The 27268-nt window shown below is 54.9% G+C and overlaps 1 protein-coding gene and 1 pseudogene across 1 annotated transcript in view; one reads left to right on the top strand and one right to left on the bottom strand.

Moving 5' to 3' along the window:
- LOC137458933 (zinc finger protein 84-like) overlaps window positions 1–27268 on the bottom strand; it is a 123743-nt gene that overhangs the window by 6106 nt on the left and 90369 nt on the right. The window lies entirely within an intron of this gene.
- Window positions 10586–12128, top strand: LOC137458934 (zinc finger protein 345-like; annotated as a pseudogene).

Below are 27268 nucleotides of genomic sequence, written 5' to 3'. Positions count from 1 at the left end.
CCACTTCCCAAGCCCAGAACCAGCCTTCAAGCCCAGCACCAGCCTGCAACTTCAAGAACCAGCAGCTAAGGTCAGAACCACTTCCCAAGCTCAGGAACCAGTCCCTGAGATCAGAGCCAGCCCCCAAACTCAAGAATCAGCTCCTGAGCCCAGAGCCTCACCCCTGAGATCAGAGCCAGCCACTAAGGTCAGAACCACTTCCTAAGCTCAAGAACCAGTACCCAAGATCAGACACAGACCCCAAGCCCAGAACCACTTCCAGAGCCCAGCACCAGTACCCCTAGCTCAAGAACCACCAACTAAGGTCAGAAGCCCCCAAGCTCACACTCAAATCAAAAGTGCAGACTCAGCTCCCAGGCTCAGAGCCAGCAACTAAGGTCAGAACCACTTCCCAAGCTCAAGAACCAGCTCCCATGCTCAGAAGCAGCTCCCAAGCTCAAGAATAAGCTGCCAAGCTCAGACCCAGCCCCCGAGCCCGAGAGCCTGCCACTAAGGTCAGAACCACTTCCCAAGCTCAGACCCAGCCCCCGAACCTGAGAGCCTGCCACTAAGGCCAGAACCACTTCCCAAGCTCAGACCCAGCCCCCAAGCCCGAGAGCCTGCCACTAAGGCCAGAACCACTTCCCAAGGTCAGCGCCAGCCCCTGAGTGCAAACACCAGCCCCCAGCTCAGTGCCAGCAACTAAGGTCAGAAACCACATCCCAAGCCCAGAGCCAGCCCCCGAGCCCAGAGCTCAAGAACAGCTCCCTCACCTGCTCCTCACCAGCCCTGCTCTCCAGACCCTTTCCCACCTTTATTGCCCTTCTCTAGGCCTGCTCCAGAACCTCAAAGTCCTTCTTGGAGTCTGGGGCTCAAAACTCACCCCAGCATTCCAGGGGTGGCATCCCCAGGGCTGGAGGACAATCCCTGCCCTGGCCCTGCTGCCCACAGCAGTGCTGAGACTTGCAGAGCACTGCAATTGCTTTGCTCACTTGCAGCAATAATTTCCTTCTCTTCCCAGCTCACTGCACAGCAAAGAGCAGCAAGGGAATTGTTTTGTCTTCTGCTGAAGCTCCTCCAAGGAAGCTGCAGGAATTCTCACCAACAAAACCATCAAGAACAGGCTGCCCCCAGGCCAAGCCAAACCTTTCAGTCCAAGTCAATGCACTTCCTCAGCCACAAACAGACACTCAACAGCTCAGCCTCATTTGGTTGCCTGCAGTCTGCTTCTGACCATGCTTCCTGCCAGCACAGCTGACAAAAAGCTCTGCACAGCTCTCAGCCTGCAGCCACACAGCAAAAGCTCCTCCTGCCCTGAGCCTTTCTGTGCTCAGGAGGCCTGCAGAGAAACTGAGAATCACTCTGCAACCCCCCAGGGAATCTTTGTGCCTCAAGAGATTGCAGAGCACAGAGGCCTTGGATGCCACCACCCCCAGCACAGCCAAACTGCCCCACAGCTGACACCAGCCCCAGGTGCTCCCAAGCTCAGGCTCAGCACAGCACCCACGCCTGACACCCCCACGGCACCCAGCACACAGCCTGCCCACAGCTCCCCCCCGCGCCTGGCCCTCAGCCCAGCCGCTGCCCTTCAGCACAGCAGCCGCCCGGCACCTGCCAGCACAAAGCCTCCAAACCCCCAGGGCTCCCCCACACACCCCCACAGCAGCCTCTGCTGCAAGCCACACCCCACGCTCACCACCACCTCTCCTGCACACAGCAGCCCCCACAGCGCCGCTGCCACCTCAGCTCTGCTGCCAGCCCAGCCCCCAGCACAGGGACACAGGGACACAGGGCCAGGGACAGCCCCTGCAGCCCACCAATGGCTCCGCCTGCAACACAGCAGCAGCCAAAGGGGGCCTGCAGCTGCCCCCACCAGGGGGAGGCAGCAGCACAAGGAACCCCACAGAGCCCCCACCCCAACCCCACCCGTGGCCCCACACCCGCACAGACCCCTCCCAGAACAGCACAGACGACGCTCACCGACCCTGCATATCAGAGCTCCAAAGCTCAGATGCAGCTCCCAAGCGCAAGCAGCAGCGCAAAAGTGCAGACCCAGCCCTCAGGCTCAGACCCAGATCAAAATCCAGACCCAGAACCCAACCTCTCACATTTTAAATTCAAGGCAGGTGAAAAGCTCACACTCAGCTCCTATGCTCACCACCTGCTCCCATGCTCACAACAGCTTCCCGAGCTCACAGCCAGCCCCCAAGCTCAAGAACGAGATCAAAAGTGAGACCCAGCTCCCAAGCTCACACTCAGCCAAGCTGAGCCAGCCCCCAAGATCAAAAACCAGCAACAAAGGTCAGAATCACCTCCCAAGCTCAAGGACCACCTCTTGAGCCCAGAGCCTGCCCCTAAGATCCAGAACCAAGATCACAAGTGCAGACCCAGCTCCTAAGCTCAGACCCAGCTCCCAAGCCGAAGAACCAGCTGCAAGCTCAGATCCAGTCCCCAAGCTCAAGAACCAGCAGCTAAGGTCAAAAGCAGATCCCAAGCTCAAATTCAAGGACTCAGAGAATCCATGGAAAACCACCTCCTAGCAGGGGGAGTCAGCAGCACAAGGAACCCCACCGAGCCCCCACCCCAACCCCACCCGGGGACCCACAACCGCACAGACCCCTCCCAGAACAGCACAGACGACGCTCACCAACCCTGCACACCTCTGCCCTACCCCACAGCCCCCCCCACGACAACCCCCAACACCGCGGACCCCCACAGCTGCACAGAGGTCCCCACAATCACAGCGACCCCCCCCCCAAACCGCACAGGCCCCAAGCGCCAAGCTTGCAGAGCTCCCCCGGACCTCACAGACCCACCCCCACCCCGTACCCCACGGATCTCCCCTGGATCCCACGGACCCCCAAGCACATATCCACAGAAGTCCCCAACCAAACCCCACCGATTCTCCCTAGATCCCCGCAGAGGCTCCCCGCCCCAGTCCCCAGGACCCCTGCCCCACAATCCCTTCCCTCACCCAAGTGACCCTCCCAACCCCTCCCAGCCCCCCAGAGAGCATTCCCTGATCCCCATCCCATGACTCCCAACTCAGCCCCACAGACTCCCTCACCCCACCTGGACCCCGGGACAAGGGGGAAGCAGAACAGCAGAAGGAGGAGGAGGAAGAGCTCAGCGCACAGGGAGCCGGAGGCTCCGGCAGGCTGCTGGCGAGCACAGAGCGCTGGGAGGGAGACCCCGGCCCGGCCCCTCCGGCTGCTGCGGCCACGTGTGACGGGGAGCGGAAGCAGGGAGCAGGCTGGAACAGAAGCCCCGCCCACGAGCGGAAGGCTACAGCCAATCAGAAGCGCCGACCGAACGGCAGCTCCTCCCCCTGGGTGCTGCCGAGGCACAGCCAGGAGCTGCCCCTGCCGGCCGCGGCCGCCATTGTTGCTGCCCCGTGGGGAGCGGCAGCGGGGCCGGAGCGCGGGAGAAGTGCCGGAGGTGCTGGCGGGCGAGCGGCAGCTGCCAGCTGGTGAGCTGCGGCGGGGCGGGAGGGGCTGAGGGGGCCGGGGAGCGCTGAGGGCGGCGGCAGCGCAGCGGGGAAGGCTCTGGCTGCGTGGGGCTGCCGGGGGCGTGTGTGGAGTTGGGGGTCGGGAGGGGCGCGGGGGGCAGGGGGCTCCGTGGGGCTGGGGCAGGGTTGGGGAGTGAGAGGAATTGTTCTGTTTGGCTTTGGCCAGGGGCAGGGGGGTGCCGGCGGTGCTGGGGGCCGCGGGGTTCGCTCCTGAAGCTCTTGGCTGTTTGCAGTCTGTGCTGTGCAGGATGTGCATTGGGACAGCAATGGGGGGGGGGGGCGGTGAGGTGTCAGAGAGCGGCCGGGAGGGACGGGGTCCAGAGTGCAACTCTCATCCCAGCCCTGCTGCCCGCACTCAGCACCAGGCGGGGCTGGCACTGGGGGTGGGAGTGTGCTGGGGCGATGCAAAGGGCTCCGTGGGGATATTGATGGCTATGGATCAGCTTCACCTCTCTCTGAGCTGTACAACTCCCCCCAGAGCCAAGAGAGCCAACTGCAGTGCCCAAGGGAGCGGCAGCGGTGCCGGAGCGCTGCGGGCGGCGGCAGCGGAGCGGGGAAGGGTCTGGGCGGGCCCCGGGGCATGCTGAGAGCCGGAGAGCATTGAGCTGCTGGGCCGCGGCGCTGCGCGGGGCGTGCAGATCTCAGCCTTGTGGTTTTCTTTCCTTCCTTCGTGTTGGAGTCCCCAGGTTCCTACTGCCTGCTGCGGAACATCTTGGGGCTGCCTCCAGCCCTCGCAGCAGCCTCTCTCGGGTTGCACTCAGATTGGTTTGGTCTCAGGTTGGCTTTGAGCTTTTTCCCTTAGGCTGTGAGCTGAACGCAGCTCAGGAAGAAAGTTCTGACTGCAGGCTGGAGACAGAGGACTTGGGGCCGCAGGAGGAAGTTTGAAGGAGGGGTTTGGAGGAGCCCACAGCGCTTGTGCAGGGCAGAGACACAAATAGGTTCCTGAGCCATAGCCGCCCCCAGCGCTCCCCGGCCCCGCAGCCCCTCCCGCCCCGCCACACCTCTCGACCCCGCAGCTCTATCGCGACAGCGCTGTCTGCGCGCACAGCCCAGGCACTGCTCCAGCGCTCCACAGCCTCTTGCCAGGAGGCAGCCACAATAGCGGCCGCGGCCGGCAGTGGCAGGTCCTGGCTGTGCCTCGGCAGCGCCCAGGGGGAGGAGCTGCCGCGCTCCCACCGCCTCTCATTGGCTAAGGCTGCCCGGCCGTGGGCGGGGCTTCTGTTCCAGACTGCTCCCTGCTTCCGCTACCTGTCACACGTGGCCACAGCAGCCGGAGGGGCCGGGCCGGGGTCTCCCTCCCAGCGCTCTCTGCTCGCCAGCAGCCTGCTGGGGCTGGCGGCTCCCTGTGCGCTGAGCTCTTTCTCCTCCTCCTTCTCCTTCTCTGCTTCGCTCTTGTCCCCGGATCCAGGTGGGGTGAGGGAGTCTGTGGGACTGAGTTGGGGGTCGTGGGGTGGGGATCAGGGCATGCTGCTTGGGGGGCTGCGAGGGGTCGGGAGGGTCACTTGTGTTGTGGAAGGGTTTGTTGGGTATGAGTCTGTGGGGCTGGGGCGGGGAGCCTCTGCGGGGATCTAGGGGGAATTGGTGGGGTTTGTTTGGGGGTCTTCTGGGGATATGTGGTTTGGGTCCGTGGGATACGGGGGAGATATGTGGGGTATGGGGTGGGGGTGGGTCTGTGAGGTCCGGATTTGCTCTGCAAGCTTGGCGCTTGGGGCCTGTGCAGTTTGGGGGGGTGTTGCTGTGATTGTGGGGACCTCTGTGTGGCTGTGGGGGTCTGCGGTGTTGGGGGTAAATCGTGGGGGGGGCTGTGGGGTAGGGCAGAGGTGTGCAGGGTCGGTGAGCGTCGTCTGTGCTGTTCTGGGAGGGGTGTGTGTGGTTGCGGGGCCGCAGGTGGGGTTGAGGTGGGGGGTTGGTGGGGTTCCTTGTGCTGCTGAATCCCCCTGCTGGGGGCAGCTGCAGACTCCCTTTGGTGTGGTGGAAGGTGTCTGTGGGCATGGCAGGGGTTTGGAGCTGTCTGCTCTTTGGGGTCCCTTCCAGCCCAAAGCATTCTCTGAATGCTTCAATTTGGACACTTAGCAGAAGTGCAATGAAGGGAACTTGAAATAAGCAAAGTTGTGGAACTGGCTCTGAGCCTGGGGGCTGGGTCTGAGCCTATTTGCTGGTTCTTAGCTGGTTCTTGCTGGTAGCCGCATCTGAGCTTGGGATCAGTTTCTGCACTTTAGATCTGCTTGTGAGCTGGGGGGCTGGCTGTGAGCTTTGGAAGTGGGTCTGAGTTTGTCTTCTTGAGCTTGGTAGCTGTGTCTGAGCTTGAGATCTGGGTCTGCATTTTGATCTGAGTGAGACTGGGGACTGGGCCTGATCTTGATGGCCTGGTCTGAGCTTTGGAGCTGCTTCTGAACATGGGAGCTGGGTCTGAGCTTGAGAAATGGTTCTGAGCTTATTTGCTGGCTCTAGAGCTTGGGGGCTGGCTCTGAGTTTGGGGGCTGGTCCTGGACTCTTGATCTGGGTCTGAGCTTGGGAGCTGAGTCTTAGATTAGGAGGTGGCTCTGACCTTGGGAGCTGCTTCTGATCTTGGGAAGTGGTTCTGAGCTTATTTGCTACTGGTTCTTGATCATGGTGACTGCATCTGAGCTTTGGAGCTGGTTCTACCCTTTTGATCTGGCTCTGAGATTTGGATGTTCTCAACTTAGTTGCTGGCTCTGAGCATGGGGGCTGGGTGTGAACTTGTGGGCTGGGTGTGAGCTTGACCCCTGCTTTAAATTTAAAATGAGAGAGTTCAGCCAGTTGGAAGTTGAAGCTGAGCTGCTTTGCACTGCAGTGCTTCAGAGTTTGTGATGCTCCAAAGGCAGATCTCAAAGAGCTGCTGCAAGAGTTGAGCTGAAGTGGCACAGTGCCCTGCAGAGGCAAAAGCTTTTCCCTGCCAGTCAGCCATTGGAATCATCTCCCCAGGGCAGTGGTGGATTGCCCTGCAGGGCAGAGTTGGAAGGCTCAGCTTGGCAGGGGGCTGGGCCAGCTCCTTTCCAGGCCAGTGTCAGGGGTAAGGTTGGAGCAGCTGAGCGTTGGGGTCCCTTGCAGCCTGGCATTGTGTGGCAGCAGAGCTGTGCTGCTGGTTTTGAGGGCACTTGGAAAGCTTCTGGAGCATTTGTGCCGAGTGTGCAAGACATCCCTGAGCCTAGCAACTCCCTCAGCTCTCTTGAGAATGAACTCTGCAGAGCTGGAAGAGCTTTCCAGGAATTTGGCAGAGGTTTGGAGGAGTTTGGAAGGGATTTTGGTTCTCCTCCTCCTCTGCCTCATCTTTTTCCTGCTATCCCTGGAGGCTGCCCTTAGACTCCTAGAATCCTGGAGTGGTTTGGGTTGTCAGGGAGCTGCAAAGGTGCTGCAGTCCAAGCCCCTCTGCAGTCAGCAGGGACATCCTGCACTAGCTCAGGTTGCCCAGAGCCCTGTCCAGCCTGACCTTGAACATCTGCAGGGCTGGGACCTCAAGCCCCTCCCTGGGCAACCTGTTGCAGTGTTCCAGCAGCCTCCTGGTGCATAACTTGTTCCTCACCTCCCATCTCAATCTGCTCTGCTCTAGTTTGAAGCCATTGCCTCTGGTGCTGTCCCTGCAGCCTTCTTGTAGTCCCCTTAAGGTACTAGAAGGTCACTCCTAGGTCTCCACAGAGCCTTCTCTTCTCCTCTCCAGGCTGATCACTCCCAGCTCCCTCAGCCTGTCCTGGTAGCAGAGCTGCTCCAAGCCCCTGATCACTTTTGTGTCCCTCCTCTAGGCCTTCTCCATCAAGTCCCTGTCCTTCCTGTGTTGAGGGCTCCAGAGCTGGCTGCAGTGCTGCTGGTGAAGTCTCAGCAGAGCAGAGGCAAGTGCCAGGATGGCCTCTGTCCATCTCTGGCCATGCTGCTTTTGGTGCAGCCCAGGCTGGCCTTGGCCTTGTGGGCTGCAGGCTCCCCCTGTCTGTTCCTGTCCAGCTTCTTGTCCAGCAGCACCCCCCAGTCCTTTTCTGCAGGGCTGCTTCCTATCCCCTCCTCCCCCAGCCTGTCCTGATTGTGAGGATTGTGCCAGGCCAGGGGCAGGACCCTGCCCTTGCTCTTGTTGAAGCTCAGGAGGTTGCCCTGGGCCCCCTCTGCAGCTTGTCCCCTTGAGCTTCTCCAACTTGTTCTGCAGGGTATTGCCTTAGGTTTCAGGAGCCAGAGAGGCTCTCTTTGAGCCTTGTGAAAGGAGTTGATGCCAAGCTGTGCCCAGAGGGTTGGATGGAATTGGGCAGTTTCCATGGCTGTGCTGTTCAGAGCTGCATCCTACAGTGCAAAGCATCAAATCCACAACAATCCATAGTGCGCCTGGGCCACGGGAGCCAAGCAACCTCCCTAGGCCAAAGCTTCCTCCAGACCTCCACCAAAGCAGGCCAGAAGCCCAGGCCCCAAATGCCTTCCCCCTCCCCCATGCCTCTCTGCCCCTCCTCCCCCCATACCCAAGAGCTGCAGTTACAGATTCTGGTAGGCAGCTCCCAGGTGAGCCAGGCCGCTGCAGGCCGCAGTTGGCAGCACTGCCAAGGCCTCAAAGCTCCTCTGCAGAGAGAGATCCCAGAAGCTGTTCCTGGGAGCAGAGAGGAAGGGCAAAGGAAGTTGGAGATCCTGTGCTGTTCCTTTGTAGAGAGTGGGTGCAGGCCTTGTGGGAATGAACTAAGCTAGATGACACTTTGTGGTGTCCCTCTGGACTCTGCTGTCCCTGCTGGCAGTCTCTGATCTCTGGTGTAAGACATCCCAGTGCCTTCCACCCACAACAAGGATCCTCATCCATGCTCTCATCCAGAGGCTTCTGTTGGGCCCTGATGGATGTGTAGATCAGCCCTGGAGACTTGGTGTGGGCCTGGGGACTCTGAGAGGGCACCAAGTGAGTGGAGATGGAGCAATGGATGGAGAGATGGAGGGTGAAGGCTGCAGGGGGTGGGAGAGCTTAGTTCAGCAGCTGTGTGGCTCTGCCTGGCTCCTACCTCCAATGGTGCTGGCATCAGCTGACCCCAGAAGCTCAAAGCTGCAAACCCTGCCTGGCTCAGGACAGTCCTCTGACCCCTCCTGACATCCAGCCCAGCCCAAGTAGGCACTCAGGGCTCCTAGCCACACACCCCAGCCATCTCCTATGGCAGGAGTCAGCTGAGATCTTACTCCCTCTCTGTCCCCCTTGCTCTCATCAGTTGCTGCCTGAGGTGTCTGCAGGGTCCCTCCCCAGCCCTCATCTGTAACCCCCCCTTGGCTTGGTGCTGTTTTTTCAGCCCTCCAGCAGATCCCAGCCTTTAGTCTCAGGCCCCTTCCATTCTTGTGCTGCTGCTTCCAGCCCAGTTGCTTAGATGCTTCCTCAGCCACAGCATTTCCCACCCCACCCTTCCAGCTGCAATGGCAGTGGAGGTTGGGGACACAGGGCCATGGGAGAGCCAAGGCAGCAGGGCCATGGATGGGCTGGGACTGAGAGAGGGGCCTGGGAGTGTTCAGGCAGGAATTAGGCCTTGTCCCCCAGAAAGGGGAGAGGATGCAGGGCCCAGGTGGCAAATGAGTGTGCAGGGAATGGCAGAATCTGGTAGCATTTGAGGAGCTGAAAGGAGTGAATTGTGCTGCAGCTCTGCATGTGTCAGCTGGGAGATGAACAGCAGCCCATGGGCACTGTGCCCTCCCACCAAACCTCATTTTCTTGTGGGGATGTGGAGTGGCAGCTCCAGGAGAACTACAAAGAGCAAGCTGAGAGAAATGGTCAGGGAGAGAAGGAAGTCAAACCCTTTCCAGTGAGTCTTTTTGGGTTGCAGGTGTGTGAAGGGTGCTGGAGGTGTGAGATTTGGGCAGGAGTCAGAGACTCCTCCAGCATCCCAGTGAGGACTGAAGAGGTTTAGCAAGAAGCTGCCCAAGTCCCTTCCCCCTTTGCTGCATCTGCAGAGAGCATGAAGCTCCATTTGTGTGTGTCCTGAGCGCTACTGTGATCTTTTCTTGGGGAGTGGGCAGCAGAGAGGTGTGTGCAGGGCAGAGGTGAGCACAGAGTGTGTGTGGTGGGGGCAGAGTCAGGGAGGAGAGCTGGGACCACAGCAAGATCTGCTGTCAAAGGCAGCTGCAGGCATCAGAGGCCTGGGCAGGCAGTGGGAGGAAGCTTTCGGCAAGGCCTGGGAGAGGCTGTGTGGAGGCAGCTGTGTTGTGGTGCTGGCCTGCAGCTGTGTGCTGGGGTCTGTGTGCTGGGCAAGGAGTTGAGTCTGCACTTATTGAGGCCTCCCATATTGATCAGCCCTGGCTGTGTGCTGTGGCTGTGCTGCTGGGCTTGGGAGCTGCCCCCAGCAAGACTGAGCTGTGCTGCCCGATCCTGGGCAGTGCTGAGCCATCCCTTGCAGGTCAGTGCTCTCCTTTGAGCCCTTTGCTTCTCTGTGGTAGGAGTTGTGTCCCTCTCTCTCTCATCATCCCTGCCCCTGTGTGCTGTGGAAGAGCAGAGTTTGCAGATCTGCCCCTTGGAGCAGCCCAGCAGGTAAGGAACCCAGAGTGGGGCAACAGCAGGACCCCAGCCCCCAGAATCCCAGAGTCCCAGGACACCTCCCAGCCTCCTCCACCTCCTCCTGCCCACATTTCACCCCTCCAGGGGCTGAGGCACATCAGGTGTTAGAGTTTGGGAACTCTCCAGGCTTGTGGGCGTCAGTTGTGTGCAGGAGATGATGTTTGAGGTTGGGGTGTGGAGGGTGCTGGGAGAAGGTTGGAGGTGGTTTGTTGTTCCTTGGTCAGTGCTGCTGCCTCCATTGCCTGAGCCAGGAGAGATCAAAGGGCAGGGCCTGGGCCAGGATCCCCCCTGCCAATGCCACCAGGCTCGAGGAGTGTGGGACAAGACCACTTGTAAGCCCCAAGATACTTCAGGGCACTGATCACAGGAAGTTGGGCTCTCAGCACAGGTATTAGAGGTGTGTGCCCACACTGTGGCAGAAACTGAAGGTTTGAGGTCCCCTCTGCATTTTCTCCTGCACCTGGGTGTTAGGAGGTGTTGGGAGTCAGGGAGTGTCATGAGCCAGGCAGGATCTGAGGGTTTGAGGTCCTGGGCTCAGGTGCTTCCATCCTCCCTATTGCAGAGCTGTAACCCCTTCCTGCCACAGTATGGCCTCACAGAAGTACCCAGACAAGAGCTGGGAGGAGATGCAGCACCCAGAGATCAAGTTGGAGCAGCCAGAGTGCAGACCCAAGGGAGAGGAGGAGGGGGAGGAGAAGGAAAAAGATGATTCTGAGGAGAATGATGACTGTGACAATCATAAGTATGAAGAGGAGGATAATGATGATAAGGGTGAGGATGAGGAATGTACGGAGGAGGATGAAGCCAGAGCCGGTCCCTCAGTGCCACCCAAGCAGCTGAATCAGTGTTCTGAGTGTGGGCAGAACTTCCCACCTGGCTCAGAGCCACTGAAGCACCAGTGCCCCCACCCTGGCATGCCCTTTGTCTGTGGCGACTGTGGCAAGAGGTTTAGTAGGTGCTTTCACCTCATCCAGCACCACCGCACCCACACTGGAGAGAAAGCCTTCACTTGTGACAGCTGTGGCAAGAGGTTCAGACAGCTTGCTCATCTTAGGTGACACCACCTCAGCCACACCACTGAGAAGACCTTCACCTGCAGGGACTGCGGCAAGAGGTTCAAAACCAGCTCCTACCTCACCATCCACCTCCGCATCCACACTTGGGAGAATCGCTTCCCCTGTGCTGAGTGCGGCGAGAGCTTCACCACGAGCACTGCACTCATCCAGCATCAACTCATCCATAGTGGTGAGAAACCTTACAGCTGTGCCCACTGTGGCAAGAGCTTTAGTCATAAGTCTGCCCTCAATGACCACTGCTCTGTGCACAGCACTGAGAAGTCCTTCACCTGCAGGGACTGCGGCAAGAACTTCAAACACAGCAAGAGCCTAACCATCCACCGCCGCATCCACACCGGGGAGAATCTGTTCCCCTGTGCTGTGCGGCAAGAACTTCACCAGGAGCACTGAATTCATAAAGCATCAACTCATCCACAGCGGTGAGAAACCGTACAGATGTGCCGACTGCGGCAAGAGCGTCACTCAGAATGGGGATCTAACCAAGCACCGCACTGTGCACAGCACTGTGCACAGCACTGAGAAGGCCTTCACCTGCAGGGACTGCGGCAAGAGCTTCAAACGCATCAAGACCCTAACCATCCACCGCCGCATCCACACCGGGGAGAGGCCTGTCACCTGTGCTGAGTGTGGCAAGAGTTTCACCTTGAGCACGAGGCTCATCCAGCACCAACTCATCCACAGCGGTGAGAGGCCGTACAGCTGTGCTGACTGAGGAAAGAGCTTCAGACAGCTCTCTGTCCTCCACCAGCACCGCACTGTGCACAGCACTGAGAAGGCCTTCACCTGCAGGGACTGCGGCAAGAACTTCAAACGCAGCAAGGGCCTAACCATCCACCGCCTCATCCAGAGCGGTGAGAAACCGTACAGCTGTGTCAACTGCGGCAAGAGTGTCACTCATCGCAGCAGTCTCACCATGCACTGTCGTGTGCACACTGGTGAGAAACCTTTCACCTGTGCTGAGTGTGGCAAGAGCTTCAACGAGAAAGGAAATCTCAGCAAGCACCGCCGCACACCCACGGGAGATCAGCCCGCAAGGAAGGGGAGGCATAAATAGATGCACCTAGGGTCTGTTGGGATAATCATGGTCCTTCTGAGGGGGCCTTTCCACCACCAAAATCACCTCTTTTTTCCTCTGCAATTCTTAGAGGCTGGGGGTCCAGCAGGAACAAACACCTTCTGCCCTTCTGAACACCAATTAGTGCTGATGGGAACAATTACAGTTCTGAGTTGGCATAGCCAGAGCTGCCATTGGAGCTGGGCTGAGCGTCACAAGGTTTTTTCTGGTTTATCCCCAATTTGTGCCTTCATGGGGTAAAAATCCCTCTGTCCATTGCCCAGTTGTATTGCTACAAGGCCAAAGTTACCCAAATCCTGTCCGTTTGCTTTTATTTCAGACATTCCTGCCCACAATGCCCAAATGCTGAGGGCATTCGCTTTCTAGGAATGGGATTGGGGCTGTGTGCCCAGTTCAGGGAGGTCAAAGTGAGATTCCCAGGGACATCTCAGTGTTTTTTTCATTGTGTCAAGGGATGTTAGGTGTTTTGGGGGGGCCTGGAGGGTTCTAGAATTGATTTTCAGAATCTTTGGAGGGTGCAGAAGGGATCTCGGGGAGATGTTTGGAAGCCCTTGGACAACTTCTGCCAGCTTTCCACTACAGAACTCTGCTGCTTTCCAGCAGGCCTGGGGCTTCCAAAAGCCTTCTCCCTAGCTCAGCAGTGTTCCTCATGCATTCCTGCTGACCTGGGGCTTCCCTCAGCCTTTCCATCCACACAGAAGTGGGAAGAGATTTCTCTGAGTGTTGAGTTTTCAGGATATTTGAGAGTGCAAAGAGTGAAATCATGGCAAGAAAGGATGCTGTGCCTCAGCACAGTGCCCAGAAATGTTCCCCCAGGATGTTTGTCTTACACTTGGATCTGAACTTAGCTCTGCAGCTCTAAGCAGTGTGCCTGGCAGAACCGTGAGCTGTTGCTACGCAAGCTGGAGCTGGCTGAGTGGCTGCACAAATCCACAAGCCCTGTGCTCAAGATGCTGCCTTGGGAGCTGAAAGTGCCTGTGCAAATGTCATGGTCTTCAGCTGGAGAGACCTCTCCCCACAAATAACTGCCACAGGCACAGTTTGGAGCTATCCAACGTGCAGAGAACCCCAGAAGGGCACTTGGGCAGGGAACTGAGAAGCAGCTACGGAAGTGCAACTGAAGGTGGGACTGGGAAACTCTCAAACTGTGAGAGCAACTTAGGGGTGTGGAGCTGCCCCACTGCAGGAAGCCTTTAGGGCTGGTGAGACAGTGCTGGATGCCAGGTGGTGCTGATCCCTTGCTTTAGAATTCCCTGCTTCTCCTCCTTTCCTGTCCTGCAGCTGCTGTTCTGCAAACAAGGGCAGCTGCTGGGCCGTGTGTAGAGCCTCTGATTCTCTGCTGACCAACTCCAAGCTGCAAAGTTGTTTTCCTGTGTGAGCCAAGAACAGGATCCTGCATGAGCCAGAGGTGATGATACCTTTGATTGGAGCATGCTTTAGTTTGTACACAGGGCTGGATTCTACTGCTGCCATGAATCAATGGGAGAGGGAAGAAAGTCTACCAAAATGAGGTACTTTGGCCAAGAGAGATTGGGTTAGGGACTTCCACTCCTCTTAGCTACTTCTTCTGTTAAGGGCTCCTGGGCCTTGTGATGTTAAGGACACTCTAAGAATCTGTCATGCTGGGGACTCTGCAATGCTGTAATAAAGGACTTGTGAGCAGACTCCTGAGGTTCTCTACCCTCTGCCCTTCTGGCATCTCATGATACCAGCAGGGGGTTGGTCCATTTGTCAGATCAGAGGGCACCCTGTTCTCAGGGTGAATCATTAAGGACTCCAAACAAAAAATAAGGTGGGGTATGTGTGTGTGCAGGGAACATGGTTTGGGAAAAAGGGTTTGTGTTTAGCTTGGCTTTGAAAGAAGTTGTAACAATCAAGGGTACTTACAGGCCCAGTCAAAGCAATTAAGCCAACTCTTTCAGGGACAGCACCTGAGGGGGTGGCTCAGAGAACCTCTGTGCCTGTGTGTAAAACCTGGCAATAGCAGTTTTGTATGTTTTGAGGTTGTGTTTCTCATTTAAACTCGAATGCTGAAGATTCCTTGATGCATTGACAGATGGATTTGTCTTGCTACAATATAAAAGACCTCTCAAGTTTTGCAGGCTGCAACCCTTGGAAAAAAGTTTCCTCACAGCATCATCACAGAAGACATCTTTCAAGGACTCTACCTTCCTGGTGTCCCTGCAGATCCATTTGAATCTGGAAGGAAGCTCTCACTTCAGTTCCAACTGAAGGACTGTCGGGGCAGGGTGTAGGTTATGGATTTGTTCTCCTGCTTCCAGGAGGAACAGGGATGAAACTAATTTTGTCCTGTTTGCTATGGGGTTCAGCATTGTTACTCTTTTACCTTTTGTAGTTTTGCATAACTGATTCAAAATGTAGTGTCCAACATGCTACTGGTGTCTAATGATGGTGTAAAACAGATTGGTGCCATTAGCCAATCAAAACTCATGTCTGTTGTAAAAACTGTTTGAAACTTCTTTCCTTCCTTTCTTTCTTTCTTGCTTCTATCTTTGATTGACAGGGTGGTGTAAGAGGCTAACTCTTGTATCTCTTGATGTGAATCCACAAATATAAAATCACCTTGTGTATCATGGGAAGGCCCTGTGTCACAGCTCTCATGGAATGGTACTGAAAGTGTGATAAGGAAACAGTTGTGGAGGTTAGCTTTGCCATTGGTAAAGAGAACTATTTAGAATAGAGTAGAGTAGAGTAGAATAGAATAGAATAGAATAGAATAGAATAGAATAGAATAGAATAGAATAGAATAGAATAGAATAGAATAGAATAGAATAGAATAGACCAAGTTGGAAGAGATCTTCAAGATCATCGAGTCCAACCTATCATCCAACACTATCTAATCAACTAAACCATGGCATCAAGCACTCCATCAAGTCTCCCCCTAAACACCTCCAGTGATGGTGACTCCACCACCTCGTAGGTGTAAAGGCATCTTAGTAGAACCTGTACTTCATAGTTCCTTTGCTACTGTGTGTACTACCCACCCATAGGTGTTAGGAATAGCTGTTGATTGTATAATCTATAACGAATCAAGCATTTATCATCTTAGTTGTAGCAATATTACTTTTAAGACTTGTATTATTGCTAAGTGTGGTGGTTTAGGCTGGGTGCTGGCCCAGATGCCACTGCACAGACCACACCTGGGAGGTCCCAAGGGGTGGGCCTAGCCCAGGGGGGTGGTCACAGGAAACCAGGTATTGCATTCCCATAATGCCCTGCTCCCCTATAAAACATCCACATGGGGTCTTCACTTCCTCTTTTGTCCCCTGCTGCTGCCTAGGTAAAATGGCATGAGCTGCCTCCCTTGGGCCTGCCTAGGCCCAAGGCTGGGTTGCGGGGGGAGGAAAGAGCCCTGGGGGGGTTTGGGTGTACCCCCAGGTGGGGATGGGATGTTCTTGGGTATGTTCTGGGATCTCTCTCTTTTGTCACGGTGCTTGTGGTTCTCTGTACAACTTTCATTGCTGATTTTATTGTTTTTTTGTTTAAACTTTCCATCACTTTTGCAATCCCTTTGTCTGAGTCGTTATTTCTGCCCCTGGTGGGGAGGGGTCTGCCCCAACCCATTACAGTAAGGACATTGATCAGTGGAGCATGGTCATTCCCTTTCAAAGAAGGGCAGAGGCATGGATCCCAGTGAATATGACAAGAGGGTGGGAGAGTGAGAATGGATTGGATCATGTTCTCAGGCTATTAGACCAGGGACTAAAAGATTCTGGACAAAGGACAAAAAGATTTGTGGGATGGTTAATGTTTGCTATAATATCAGCTGTGATAATATTAGCATCCCCAGCTGCTTCAGTTACAGCTCTGACAAAGGCATACAAACTGTGGACACAGTGAGAACTTTATTAACCAATGTGACAAATGATTTACAGCTGCAGGAAGCTATAGATGAGGAAATAATGGCAAGGTTATGCATGCTTGAGGCCAGCGTTGTTTGGTTAGGAGACCAACAAGCTGCCTTGCAGACCCATATAATGCTGCAGTGTGATGGGAATATCACAAGCAGGAAATGTGTGTAACATCCTTGTCTTGGAGTGACTCTCAGCATGATTGGAACTCACTCAGGTCACATTTACAAGGGGCCTTTGATAGCTCCTTGAAACATAATGTCCAAACATTGAAGCATCAGCTGGAACTGCAATTAGCAAATACACAACAGGTGAGGATGGATTCAACATGGCAAGCACTGAACAAAGATCTCAGCTGCTTGAATCCAAACAATTGGTTCTCAGGTCTGAATCTACAAGTGTGGGTTAGAGGTGAAATCCTTGTGGTGATTTGCATTGTAATTGTAGTGTTCATGGCAGTGGTGCAAGAATGTCAGGGAGTTGCTTAGCCTGCTGGATTTTTCCTGTATAAACTGCTTGTTCTGTGCCAATAAACAATTCCTGCTCCACCAACTGGGAGTCTGTGCAGGTTTTCAGACAGAGAATCTGAGGGACCTGGGCTGCTTCAGACTGGTGAATGTGGTTCAGAGCACTGCCATAGCAGTGTGCACATGGCTGAAGGGTGGTTTCAGAGCACTGCCATAGCAGTGTGCACATGGCTGAAGGGTGGTTTCAGAGAGGATGGAGCTCTCCTTGTGTGTGTTACGAGACCAAAACCTCCACAAAGTGCAGCTTGAAAGGTTCAGAGTGGAGAAGAAGCCAAAGAAATGTCCCTGAAAGGGCAGAGCTGCTATGCATGAGGCCATCCAGAGGTGTTGGGAAATAACAGGGAGAGCTGAGACAGCTCAGGGAAGGGATGGAAGTGGCAGGGGCAGAGCTGGGTTGGGAAGAAAGATTGGTGTCAGCAGCCTAAAGGGAAAGAGCTGCAGGCATGGGACAATGTAGGAGAGGCTGCAGTAGGGATGGCCAAGGGCTCTGGCAAGGCTGAGAGGCCAAACAGGACCAACGTCTTTGTGCCCTTGGCTCTGGCAGTTGCCTCTGCCACCAAGGCCTGTGAGGAGAAACTTTGCTTTGAGGCTTTGAGGTTCTTCTATTGCAAGGGCAGTGGTCAGGGCTTGGCCTTTCTGCTTCCTAGACCAAAGGCAAGTTTTTCTGCCCTGTACTTTGCTTTTGTCTCCCTGCAATCCTGGCCTCTAACAAGCTGCTCTAACGAGTCCCTGGGGAGCCTTTGTCAGTAACAAGCCTCAGTGAGGCCAATCAGTGCTTCAAGGTACTTTGGAGTTTCCTTCTGCCTTGGACTTCTTGAGAGGCTTCTTGGCAGTACCTTGGCAGAGTCTCCTGGCAGTACCTAAGGATGATGTAATCAGCCCCAAATACTCCATGGGGCTCATTAAATACTGCTGAAGCTCTTATTATTGCCAAGGTTTCTGCAGATAATTGGAGAGGATTTCATTGCACAAAGCATCTGATAAAAATTATTTCACAGGGTGAATCAGAGACCTGAGCCACAGGTGAGGGACAGGATGTGCCTTGCCAGGGGCTGAGGGTCAGGGCTTGGCCCTTTGGATCAATGATACCCCTCCAGGTTTCCTCAGCAGCAGAGCCACCTTGAGCTGCTTGTCCTGACCTGTCAGCACTGCCTCAGTTCTCTGCTCTTACCAGACCGTGAAGACACTTTCCTTGTAGTGTCCCCCAGTGGAACCTATTAACACTACAAGAAACTTCAGAGTTTGACTCTAACTTTGACTTCTGGAGAGGTTTCACCAGCCTTCTCTCAGTCCCTGAGGTTTACCTGGCACCAAAGCCACCACAGGGCTCCTTTAAATGCCCTGGGCTGACCATAGAGCTGGGCCTGGCTTCTGGGCTGCATGGAGCTCTGGCCAGGAGCAGCTTCTCTGCACCACATAGCAGGTCTGAGGGCACTGCCAGGGCATCTCAGGGAGATGAAGAAGGCAGAGAGAGCTTCAAGGCAGCCAAGACTGAAGATGCTGAGAGCTCACTGGAGAAGAAGCCACTACATTTGCTGACAGGGTGAGTCTGTAGTTGCAGGGCAGTGCAGCTGCAGTTCCTGGAGGCACCTCCTAAAGCTGGGGCTGTGTGCTGGGGCAGGGACTCTGCTGCATGCCAGGCTCAGCTCTCAAGCACCCCAGGGAGCTCTTCATGTTGCTTTGGGGAGAAACTCTGGTTGGAAGGAGCCACCCTTGGCAGGGTAAGGCAGTGCAGTGCAGGGTCCTTCTGTTGTGGAGGGGCTGTTGTGTGGGCCAGGGCTGCTCTCAGCTCCAGTTCATTTCCAGATCATTTCCAGTGGCATTTTCCATGACTATGTTCAGGTCAGGGGTTCCTGACCCAGTCTCTCCTCTCCTGAATTTTTGCTTCCACTGTCTCTGACCTGGCTGGTGAGGAGGGAAACTCAGCTGTGCCTTTAGAGCAGGGGCTGAGGCTCTTAAACCATCACACAGAGCTTTACTGGGAACCTCACCAAGTGCCTACATTCCTCACCTGAAGGCATTCCTGAGTGTCTGTCTGTCCCTCTCCTTGCCTGCCTCAGATGCTCTTTGTGTTGCTGATGGCTCTCTGGGCATGGAAGCTTCAGCTGCAGAGTCAGGCACAGACACTGAGATCTCCTGTGCAGGTGGAGCCACAGCAATGAGGTGTCCCAGCTGTCCTGCAGCCTGGGAAGCTCTGGGCAGTGCAGGCTGTGAGGCTGGCAATGACCTGACTGCAAGAGCACCCATGGTCATGCCTTGGCTGTATCCTTGAGGTGTCCATCCAGGCTGTGCTGCCTTCCAAGGGACACTGAGCCAAGTGTCTCCTGGACTACAAGTGGGATGCTGAGACCCTGAGACACTGAGTGCTGTGTGGTGGATCCCTCTGCACTCAGCAGTGTCTGGTGGCTTCTCAGGGTGACATGGGAGCATGGTCACCCTCCAGCTGAGGTGCAGAGCAGGTGACTTAGAATCCATGGGAGCTCTCCCACTCTTGCCTTTTACCCTAAACCAGGATCAAGCAGTGCTCCAGCCTTGGAGCTGAAGGAAGAGTCCCCAAGAAGAAGCAGCAGCAGGAGTCTGTGTGACAGGGGGGGTCTGGGGCCTTTGGTTGTACTGAGAGAATGCTCTTCTGACTTGTCACTGCCTTCTTCTCCTTTGACAGGGCCTCATGACCAGAGACAGGGAATGTCCAACAGCAGCTCCAGCACCCACTTCCTCCTCCTGCCATTCTCAGGCACAAGGCAGCTGCAGCTCCTGCACTTCTGCCTCTTCCTGGCCATCTACCTGGCTGCCCTGCTGGGCAATGGCCTCATCATCACCACCATAGCCTGGGACCACCACCTCCACACCCCCATGTACTTCTTCCTCCTCAACCTTGCCCTCACAGACCTGGGTGCCATCTCCACCACTGTGCCAAAATCCATGGCCAATTCCCTGAGGGACACCAGGGACATCTCCTATGCAGGATGTGTTCTCCAGCTCTTCTTTTTCATATTCCTAATTGCTGCAGAGTATTTTCTCCTCACTGTCATGTCCTATGATCGCTATGTTGCCATCTGCAGACCTCTGCACTATGAGACCCTTCTGGGCAGCAGAGTTTGTGTCCACCTGGCAGCAGCTGCCTGGGCCTCTGGCTTTCTTCATGCTCTGTTGCACACAGCCAATACATTTTCCCTGCCCCTCTGCCAGGGCAATGCTCTGGAGCAGTTCTTCTGTGAAATCCCCCAGATCCTCAAGCTCTCCTGCTCCACATCCTACCTCAGGGAACTTTGGCTTATTGTGGTCAGTGCCTGTTTTGGTTTTTTCTGTTTTGTGTTCATTGTGGTGTCCTATGTGCAGATCTTCAGGGCAGTGCTGAGGATCCCCTCTCAGCAGGGACGCCACAAATCTTTTGCCATCTGCCTCCCTCACCTGGCTGTGGTCTCCCTGTTTATCAGCACTGCCATCTTTGCAACCCTGAAGCCCTCCTCCATCTCCTCCCATCCCAGAACTTGGTTGTTTCAGTTCTGTACTCAGTGGTGCCTCCAGCAGTGAACCCTCTCATCTACAGCCTGAGGAACCAGGAGCTCAAGGCTGCCCTCAGCCAACTGATCCCTGGATGCTTTCAGAAGCAATAAACTCTTTGTCTTCTCCTGCAGAGCAGTTCTGATGTCACTCAATACAGGCTTAGCCTGGCTGCTGGAGTTCTGGCTGCTGCTGGGGCTGTGCCCCTTGTGAGAATGTTGTTCCCACAAAAATGTCTTTCTTCAGACTATTTCTGGTTCAGTGTTGTCCTGTCTGGTGTGACTCAGAGGCTGCAGACATGAGGAGCTGTGCTCCCTGTGTGTGCTCAACACAATAAAAGATGTTGCAGGGAGTTGTTTCTCTGAGTTCCTTCCTCCAAGGCTACTCTGGAGCTGCAGGACAATGTCTGTGTGTAGAGGTGGTGGGGCAGAGTCCCAACACAGCAGCAGTGCCAGGGAGCCCCAGAGCTTGGGCTGTCCTCAGCTGCTCTTTCTGCCCTTCCACCCCCTCCTGCTGAGCCTCTGTGCTGGGGCAAGGCCTGAGTGCTCTGGCAGCTTGGGCACTGTGCTGCTGTGTGGCAGTTCTAGGATTGCAGGCAGGGACAGGCCAGGTCTGCTTGTGGGACAGAGCTGTGCTCCAGAGCAGCACTGCCATCAGAACAGGAGGTCTCTTCATGCCTTCATACCCCACCCCCTCCCATTACAGACTGCACCTACTCGGAGTCCAAACTGGATACCCTGACTCCCTTCCAGTATAGACTCAGTCTAACCATGGTTCCTTTAACCCCTCCCAGTACAGATGTGGCCTCATCCCAGTACAAACTGGATCCTACTATCCTCTAGAACTGCAGCCTGGGTCCTGACCCATTTCCAGTATAAGCTATGTTATTGTCCCCATATATTACAAAGTTCATCCTTTTAACAGATTCCAGCTCAAACCGGATCATCTTTGTCCCTTCCCAATACTTTCTGCATCCCTTCAAATATTGCCTCATGTGTAGTCTGGTCCTACCCAGTACAGTCTGGGCTTCCTCACAGTACAAACTGCATCTCCTGATCTCCTGCCAGTACATACAGTGTCTCATCCCAGGGCAAAGTTGGAGCCCTGGCTCCCTCTCACTACCAACTCCTTCCCTGCCAGTGCAAACCAGATATCAGGACTCCTTCCCAGTACAGACTGTGCCTGCCCCTGGGAAAAGCTGCACCACCTGAAGCCTTGCCAGGACCAGATTAGGACCCCTCCCTGTACAAACTGAACCCATTTACCCCCTCCCAGGCAGACTGGGAACCATCCCAGTACAACCTGAGTGCCCTGGCCAAATCCCAGTACAGTCTGGGACTCATCCCAGTACATATTGGGGTCCTTAATACCCTCCCACCACTAGCTGGGCCCTGTCACAGTCACAACTCCATACCCTAATCACACCAGAGTCCAGTCTGGGCCATCTCCCAGTTCAGACTGGGTCCCTTTAACATCTCCAAGTACAGTGCAGGCCTTGTCCCAGTACAAATTGATTCCACTCATCCCACCCTGTCCTGTTTGATATTTTTATCAGTGCTATAGACAGAGGGATGGAGACACCATCAGCAAGTGTGCAGATGCCACCAAGCTGATGGTGCTGTTGAGATGCCAGAGGGGCAGGATGGCATCCAGAGGCACCTGGACAAGCTGGAGAGGTGGTGCCCAGGTAACCCTCATGAGGTTCAACAAGAGCAAGAGCAGGATCCTGCAGCTGGGCTGGAGCAATCCTCACTATCAATACAGGCTGGGAGAGAAGGTGATAGAAAGCAGCCCTGAGGAGAAGGTCTTGGGGGTGCTGGGGGGGGAGAAGCTGGCCAGGAGCAGGCAGTGTGAGCTTGCATCCCAGAAGGCCAATGGGAGCCTGGGCTGTATGCTAAGCAGCATGGCCTGAAATGGAGAGAGAGGATCCTGCCTCTTTGCTCTGGTAAGACCTCCCCTGAAGCCCTCAACACAGGAAGAACATGGAGCTGATGGAGAGCATCCACAGGAAGGCCACAGAAATGATCAGGGGCTTGCAGCAGCTCTGCTGTGAGGACAGGCTGAGGGAACTGGGGGTGTTCAGCCTGAAGAGGAGGAGGCTCTGGGGAGACCTAATAGCAGCCTTCTAGTACCTGAATAGGGATACAAGAAGGATGGAGAGAGACTGATTGCAGAGGCCTGCAGGGACAGGATGAGAGGCAATGGCATCAAACTAGAGAAAAATAGATTCAAATTGGATATGAGGAAGAACTCCTTCATTATGAGGGGGGCAGAACACTGGAATGGGTGGCCCAGGGAGGTGATTGAGGCCTCTTCCTAGAGGTATTCAAGGTGAGGCTCCCAGTTCAGACTTCCTGTGCTCTGACCCTCATCTGCATCCCCTCCCACCCCTGACTGATCCTTGCACCTGGCACAGGGCAGGGGCTGGGAGCTGCCAGAAGAAGAGGAGTAGGAGGTGGCCTGTGGCTTAGAAGCTCATGGACACCAGGAGCAGGTGAGTGGCAATGCCATGGGCAGCTCAGCTATGCCTCAGGACCTCCTGCACAGCAACAGCCACAAGGCTGGGCAGGGCTGGGAGGTCACTGATGGCTCAGCAGCTGAGAGGGCAGCAGCAGGGAGAGGGCAGGAAAGGGACTGGGAGGTCACTTCTTGCTGCAGCAGCTGAGAGGGCAGCCCCTGACTCTTCCCTGGCCTCTGTGCTTTGGGGATCCCAGCTGCCAGAGTTGCCAGCAGGCCAACAGAAGGCATGTGGAGGGCAAGGGACTTGTGTGACTCCCTGCCCCTAAGCACCTGGCGGCCCCTGCAGGAAGAGCTTTGGAGCTGGGTTGTCACCTCCCTGCAACCTGAGGGCCTGATGGGACAGCAGCAGGGACAGGACTTGGCTGTGGCTGCTGGAGAAGCTGAGAGGCAGCAGCAGGGACCTGCCTTGGAAGGCCAGGGAAAGGTTTCTTGTGCCTGTGAGCTGCCAGGCCACATGCAGGCTGAGGCCTTGGGCCAGCATTGGGACATCAGGGATGGCTGAGAAGCTCCTAGGGCAGGAGGAGGCACATAGTCAGGAGGTGAGTGTGAGGTCACTGCAAACTCCAATCCCTTTGTATCATTGGCCAGCAGCAGGCCCAGGGCTGGGCTGGGGAATGTGCCATCCCTTGTGCCTGCCATGCTGAGAGACAGCAGCAGGGAGGTGCCTTGGCTGTTGCTTTGGAGATGGAGACTCTGCTCAGTGCCCAGGCAGAAAAGCCTGGGCACTGGCCTGGGATGAAGCAGAGCCTCAGCAGAGTGTAGAAGGCCAAGTGCAGCTGGGCTGTGGTAGCAGGAGTGTGGCCACCCAGACACAGAGGTTGTCTTCCCCATGCACTCAGCACTGCTGTGACCACATCTGCAATGTTGGTGTCTGGCTGTGGAGTTCCTTAGTCTGGAGGAATGGAGAGATACTGCAGAACCTCCCTAGGAGATCTGCCTGGATGGAGTTTGGAGTCTCCATATAGAACCTGAGGCTGCTGAGCTTCTTTAGCCTGGTGAAGTGAAGGCTCAGGGGTGATGCGCACCTGCTTGAAGGGGGGTGTCAGGTGATGGAGCTTTTCTTGGTTGTGGACACAGAAGGAAGCCTTCAGAAAGTGCAACTTAAAGGTTCAGAGTGGAGGCCAGGACAAAGAAATGTCACTCAAAGTGTAGAGCTGTGGTGCAAGTGGTGACCCAGAAGGAGTCTGGAGATCCTTTGTGTGTCAAGGAACAGGCAGCAAGAGTGGAGAGCCCTGAGTGAAGTTGTGGAAATGTCAGGGAGAGAGCTGGCTGGGGAAGCCAGATGGATGTCAACAGCCTGAAGGGAAAAAGCTGCAGGCATGGGAGAGTGTAGCACAGCCTGCAGGAGGGATGGCCAAGGGCTCTGGCAGGGCTGAAAGGCTCAACAGGAACAAGGTCTTGATCCTCTTCCTTCTGGCAGCGGCTTCTGCCACCATGGCTGCTGAGAGGAAGTTTTAGTTGGAGGCTCTCAGGATCTGCCTTTCCATGGCCTGAGGGTCAGAGCTTGGCCTCCCTGTTTCATAAACCAAGGCCAGGGTTTGTTCAGCTGCACTTTGCCTTTGTCTGCCTTCAATCACAGCCTCCATTGAGCTTCTCTGACAACCCTTGGGAGGCATTGTTGCTAATGGCCCTCAGTGAGGCCAATTAATATTTGTATTGTTATGCTTCTGACTTCTTGAGCAGATTCCTTCAGTCTCCTCTCAGTGTGTGAGGCTCAGGCAATGATCCCCAAGTGTCCTAAGAGCTATTTGTGTCTTTGCAGTTTTCTTCAGGATTTCAAAGTGCTCATCACAAAGCTCCTTTATTATTTATTTTTTTCAGCCACCTAATGACAGAGTGGATAAGGACAAGGCTGACCCTGACTGACTGCAAGAGATCCTGGATTCAAATCTATTTCTATGGCTGTGCCTGGATGCAACCACAAAGCACGCAGACACAGAGACAGAGCTGGCTGGGTCCAGTGTAAGATAGAAACCATGACCCTGGTGACAGCAAAGGTGTCTGTCCAAAGACACAGAGAGGTGGTGAGGTAGCTGGCAGAGAGGCTGCCCTGGAGTTCAGTTCCTTTCTGCTGGAGCTCAGGGCAAACCCTCACAAAGCTTCAACATTCTCAGAGGATGAGAACTGAACCTGGAGTAGTCTGACTTGGTGCTGACCCTTGGTGCAGGTTGTGCCTGAGAGATGTCTGACTGGGGGAGATGCTGGACACAGCTGCTGTGACCCAGGAGAGCTCCAAGACTCTGACTTTAGGGTCACTGTTTTTAGAGGTGGAGATCATTGACTTTCATCAGGTGTTTCTCTGATCAGGTGAACCTTGGATGATGAATCATCCTGGGATCTTCTGCCACTTGCACAGACCCTGAAGGTTTTGACCTCCAGAGTTTTCTATCACCTCCCTGTTGGCTGTGATCCAAGCACAGATGCACTGAGCTGGCAGGAGGTGACAAACACCCAAGCCATAGGAAGAGCAGTGCAAGGCTGAGAGAGTGAGGGTGCAGCACACCAAGGACACCTCTCGGTGCTCTATTTCTGTCTGTCCTGATCTACACCTGGCTTACCCTGGGCTAGTTCACGACCTAGGCAAGGGGGGAGGGGCAATCCCATCAGGTCTTGAGTAGGTTTCCAGTGACACTGGGACTGTGCCACCACAATCTGCTCTGTGACTTGAGTATATTTCTCTCAGCCAGAGAGTGGCTGTGAGGTTGCCTCTTGTCTCTCTGCCTCTCAACAGAGAATGTCATCATCCAATCAGAATGGGAAGGAAATGTGGTGGTTCCTTGGCCTCCAAAGTCTTCTTCAATGCCATTCAGTGACACAAAGCACACAGGAAACACTGATGATGGGAAATGTCTGCAGCAGTGTGACTTGCTTGGCCATCCTCCTAACTCTAACTACAAACCAATGTTGAGTAGCAAGCACAGAGCAGAGCAGGCAGGAAAATCACAGTGGCTGTGACACCAGGGGCAGTGTCCCAGCTGCTGCTGGACACCAACCAAACAGCACTTCCCACCAGCAGTGTTCTTCATTCCTCTTGATTACTTGTAGCACACAATGGATTTCTTCAGTGTCATGGTGGACTCTGGGCAGAGTCTTTTGTCCTGCTTCTCTTGGTTGTTGTAGCAGGCTGATGGAATCAGGGTGCTGCAGGAGTTGTTGGGTTGCAGTGAAATTCTTTCCAATGGGTGTAGGGTGTAGCTAACCATACAACATGTGAGCAAAGACACATCCTGGTGAGGAGGTATTGGCACAGAGAATTTCCAATCACAGCCAATGATTACAGAGACATCACATAGACAGAAACTGAACTGAATGCTGTGGTGGTGTTCAAGACCTGTGACAAATATTGTGGTGCAGGCCCAGCTGGTTCCAGCACCATGAGCTGAGATACAAACTAACAGAGCAGTTGAGAGCAGGACCAGGGCTGCAAGGGGAGCCAAGGGGCCCAGACCTGCAGAACCTGTGGCTCCCTCTTCAGGCATAGGTGAATGTTGCAATTCCCCTTTCCCACAGCCTATCCCCACTCAGCTCCCTGTTGCATCTTGATTTGAACAGGGGCTCTTCTCCCCACTTGCCTTTTCCATCTGTTTCAAGGATGCAGCACTTGGTTCTTTTTCCCTCCCATCCTTTCTCACATGGTTTGGTTGCACGTCTCATCACCTCTATGGCCTCACACAGACATGAAGGCCATGTGAACATTTCATTACCATTCCCTTTTTGGGTTCTTATAGATTGATTCAATTGGAAACTATGTCATTGATCAACATGGATCTACAGGCTGCAGCCCAGGCTCTGGTTGTCTCTCTGGGCTGCAAGTGCTCACTGCTGGTGCCTGTTGAGCTTCTCATCCACCAGCACCCCCAAGGCCTTTTCTTCATGGCTGCTCTCAAACCAGTCCCTGCTCAGCCTATATCAGGATCCATGTACATAGTCTCTGTGCACAGTGTCCTGTGGGGTGCATGGGGATTGTTTTTAGGACTGTCCATGGAATCCCAAATACAAAACCTATTTATGGGTTTGGGCAGGGTGAAGTTACACCAACAACCTGAATTTGGTTGGGCTGTTGTGTTACAATCTTTGTGCTCTGGGTTGGTAAAATCTCATTTCATTTGGTTCCTGGTGAGTAGATCCATTGATTCCCTGCATCCAGTCTGCATTTTCTCTTCTGTCATGGATTGCAGTTGAGCCACCTGAGGAGAGCTGCCCCTGCCCCAGGCAGGTTTGCTGTCCTTTCATGTCCATGGAAAACAAGCGAGAGCTTAGCCTGCCTTGTTCTGTGGTGTTTCAGCACTTCCAGTGGATCTGAGCAGTACCTGGTCCCAAGGAGCTTGTGCTTGGGCCATGGTGAGTGTCCTTACTGCAAGGAGGAGGAAGAGAGGAGTGGGCAAGTGGTGTACATCATACACAGAGTTTCCACTGGTGTCTGCCCAGCTGATCCATGCAGTGAGGACAGAGTCTGCTCTCAGCACTGCCTGGGTAACAAATCCAAAACACAGCACCCTTAACAGCATGCTCCTCATCTGTATCTTCAACTGGAGTCAGTGTTCACCCAGGCACTGGTTCTGGGGCTGGGTCAGAATTCCTCCAAAATGTAATCTCAGAGACTTGATCAGGGAGAGAAGGAAACAACACCCCTTGAAATGAGGCTCTTTAGCCTTCATGTGTATCAATGGGATGTGCACATCCCCTTCTTTGTCTC

Source organism: Melanerpes formicivorus, unplaced genomic scaffold, assembly GCF_026170545.1.
Source record: "Melanerpes formicivorus ecotype bairdi unplaced genomic scaffold, bMelFor1.0.p_v2 SCAF_295, whole genome shotgun sequence".
Classification (NCBI taxonomy): Eukaryota; Metazoa; Chordata; class Aves; order Piciformes; family Picidae; genus Melanerpes; species Melanerpes formicivorus.
This window is presented reverse-complemented; position numbering and strand designations above follow the sequence as displayed.